This window comes from Vitis vinifera, chromosome 13 (genome assembly GCF_030704535.1).
Source record: "Vitis vinifera cultivar Pinot Noir 40024 chromosome 13, ASM3070453v1".
In the NCBI taxonomy this organism is placed as follows: Eukaryota; Viridiplantae; Streptophyta; class Magnoliopsida; order Vitales; family Vitaceae; genus Vitis; species Vitis vinifera.
In genome coordinates, this window is record NC_081817.1 from 3,813,629 (window position 1) to 3,817,463 (window position 3,835).

The 3,835-nt window shown below is 37.8% G+C and overlaps 1 pseudogene; it reads left to right on the top strand.

Annotated features, from left to right (window-relative positions):
• The first annotated feature begins 206 nt into the window (after positions 1-206).
• On the top strand, positions 207-3,329 carry LOC100249645 (cucumisin-like; annotated as a pseudogene).
• Positions 3,330-3,835: the final 506 nt, after the last annotated feature.

The following is a 3,835-nucleotide window of genomic DNA, read 5'->3' on the forward strand; positions in this document are numbered from 1 at the left end:
TTATTTTAATTAGGATTTTGATTCTGATATTTCTATAAACCTATCTTCCCATAATCACTTCCACTTTGCTTATTTGCTGCACCAGAACTACTTCTGCAGAAGATCGAATGGTAATAATTTGTCTCTCTTTTGGTCCTTGCTGGGTAAAATGCATTTTTTTTAGAAATATTTTGTAACTTAATCAGTTGTGTTTATTGTCATTGTAGGAGTATATTGTGTACATGGGGGACCTTCCAAAGGGTGATGTGTCGGCTTCAGCCCTTCATATTAACATGCTACATCAAGTGTTTGACAGGTATCGATATTTTTCCTTTTAACATAAAAAGATGCTAACTATTGCATCTTATACAAATACAATGACATGTGTTCATGAAACACTTCTATAGTTTTTCCAATCAAATAGTTGGTGTTAGGTTATTGTCTGACAATTTAAGTCTTTATATGGTATGGAACTTGAAATTTCAGGTTGATTAACGGCCTTGAATTTAATCCCCCCACTTTCAACCAAGCCAAAAAATCATGTTAGATCATTAAAGTTGTATGCTAGGGAAGAACAATTCAAATAGAAAGGGATATAAATTTTTTTTAAACAAATTCAAGACAAAATGGAAGTTTACCATGTGAAAATTATCAGCTCAACGTGATCAGTGAAGCAACACTGAAGATTCTCTTGATGTATATATATACATATGGTTTATGATCAAACAAGAAGCACATCTGGAAAACTGCCAAGAATCCATTGAGTGGTACTGGCCTCACGTCTTTAATGGCTTCTGTTCGACAGTGGTGCATCCGAATATCTACTTCATAGCTACAAGAGTAGCTTCAATGGGTTCGTTGCCAAGCTGACTAAGTAGGAGATGACGAAACTCTCGGGTGGGGGAATCATAATTTTCAAGACATTATTTTAAACTGTATTTTATTTGCTTATCAATAATCTGATTCTAAGTATGTATATTCAGCCATGGACGGGGTAGTGACTGTATTCCCAAATGGAAAGAAGAAACTCCTCACAACAAGATCATGGGACTTCATGGGCTTTCCCCAAGAAGTTAAAAGAACGGCAACTGAAAGCGATATTATCATTGGAATGCTTGATTCTGGGATCTGGCCTCTAGTTTCAGTGATGAAGGATTCGGTCCTCCACCAAGCAAATGGAAGGGTACTTGTCAAACCTCATCCAATTTCACTGGCAACAAGTAACTATTATTAATATAATCATCATTAGTAGATATATATACAGAGAGATCCCCTGCTTCTTAACAAAAATTGCGATGCTGTGCAGTAAAATCATTGGAGCTAAATACTACAGAAGTGATGGAAAACTGGGGCTAACAGGTATTAAATCACCGAGAGATTCAGAAGGCCATGGCTCACACACTGCATCCATGGCAAGCTTACTAGGCCTTGGCTCAGGGACAGCTAGAGGAGGGCTTCCCTCTGCTCGCATCGCAGTGTACAAGATATGTTTGTCAGATGGTTGTTCTGATGCTATATCCTTTCAGGGTTTGATGATGCCATTGCAGATGGAGTTGATATTATCTCTCTTTCAGTTGGGGAAATAGATTCCTACGATTACTTTGAAGATTGAATTGCAATTGGAGCTTTCCGTTCTATGAAGATGGGATACTCACATCTAATGCTGCTGGTAATTGGGGCCCGAATCATGCTACTACTACAAATTTCTCACCTTGGTCTCTCTCAGTTGCTACTAGCACCATTGACAGAAAGTTTGTGACCAAGGTCAAGTTGGGAAACAACAAGGTTTATGAGGTGAATATGTATGCATATTTATCTGTTAATTTCGCTTTCATGTCTACTTAAGAGTAACCTCTTACTGGTGGATGTAGGGAGTCTCTATAAATACTTTTGAGATGAAGGGTATGTACCCTATCATTTATGGTGGAGATGCCACAAATACTACAGGAGGTTATAATAGTTCTTCTTCCAGGTGGAGATCAGACATTTAATTTTTCACTAGAAGCACTCGAAGCTTCAGTAACGTATGATATTTGAAGGCTGAAAGTGCATGAAAGTTATCATGAAATGCAGGTACTGTTTTTTCAACTCGTCGACAAGTCTGGTAAATGGTAAAATCCTATTCTGTGATTCGGACACTGATGGGTGGGAGCAGCGGATACTGTATTTCAAGATGAATGCTACAATGATTTTTCCACCAGTTATGCTTTACCTGCATCCTCCTTGGGCTTAAGTGATGGTGGCAGAGTTCTTCAATACTTGCACTCAACTAGGTATATATTCTTCAAGCTATCACACTTTCCACTTTTGATAGCCTTTTCTTTGGTGATTCTCTGCATAATGATAGATGATCTAATCTAATTTCATGCACTCCTTGTATACACAGCAAACCCACTGCAATTATAGAGAAGATTGTTGAGGTTGAAGACAAATTGGCCCCATTTGTAGCTTCATTTTCCTCGAGGGGCCCCAACCCTGTTACAAGTGACATTCTCAAGGTAATGATCTGTTAATTAATCTTCTCTGGTGATTTATTCCTGAGTAGCCCAGTCTCTTTCTGAATTGCAAATTCTTGACATTATTATACAGCCTGACTTAACTGCACCGGGAGTGGACATTGTAGCAGCATGGACAAAGGCTTCAACTGTAACAGGATATGATTGGGACACAAGAGTAGTCCCATACAATATAGTTTCCGGGCCATCCATGGCTTGTCCAAATGCTTCTGGGGCTGCTGCCTATGTCAAATCATTTCACCCAACATAGTCTCCTGCTGCTATTAAATCTGCTCTAATGACAACTGGTAATGGTTTGATCCATATTCTAATTATACAAGACATCAATGAAAGCAGGGGTTAGGGAAGAATTAGCCATCTTCCTTTTTCAAATATTTTTAACCAAAAGCAATTCATTAACATCTAAATCATTTTGGGAATTTCCTTGAGTCACATTCTATATACCCTGTGAAACAATATTTATAACTTCAGCCAGAAGTCATTCTTCTAACGCCCACAACAAAATAGAAAAATGAAATTGCTTTCACATATACATATCTAGAAGAAATATAATTAACCATTATATATAACTAATTCTCATGTTTCCATGTTGTTCTTTGCAGCTGCTCCCATGAGTGTTAAATCCAACAGAGACCAGGAGTTTGCATATGGGGCAGGTCAGATAGATCCTATAAAGGCTGCACATCCTGGCTTGATATATGATGCTGGAGAGGCAGATTATGTCAAATTTTTGTGTGGGCAAGGCTACAACACTAAGCAGTTGCTGATGAATTTTGAATAACATAGGATCACATGTAGACATTAAAACATGCATTAAACAGGAATAAACGAAATGCTCACCTTGATTAATGCCGTGGAAAGCCATTTTCTCGTTCCACTGCCTCCAAGACGAAGCTCAGTCCGTGATGGCATGTGAATCCGGGTTTAATGAGCTCTTTCCTTTCCTATACCCAAGATTCAGTCCAAGTGTGTTGTGCGTGCCGTCTCCAGCCAAAGAAGAAGAAGACAGAGAGATGGAGCGGGAGAGAGAGTTGTTTCTTTTTACTTATATATATATATATAAATATCATGCATTACATACATTATTTGGACCACTTGACTTTGGGCTAGTCAAGTGAATTAGGGTGAGCCCATAAAAAATCAAGCAACGATATGAGTCCAATCCCATTATGGACCACAATGAAAAAATAAAATAACATTGATTTATGACATTATCATATTGATTATGTAAGTCCACACATAAAAAATTCCAACAATTCTCCCACTTGGATTACATAATCAAACATCACAACATATACATAATCATAAATCAATGTCTCATAGAATCTCATCAAAACAAA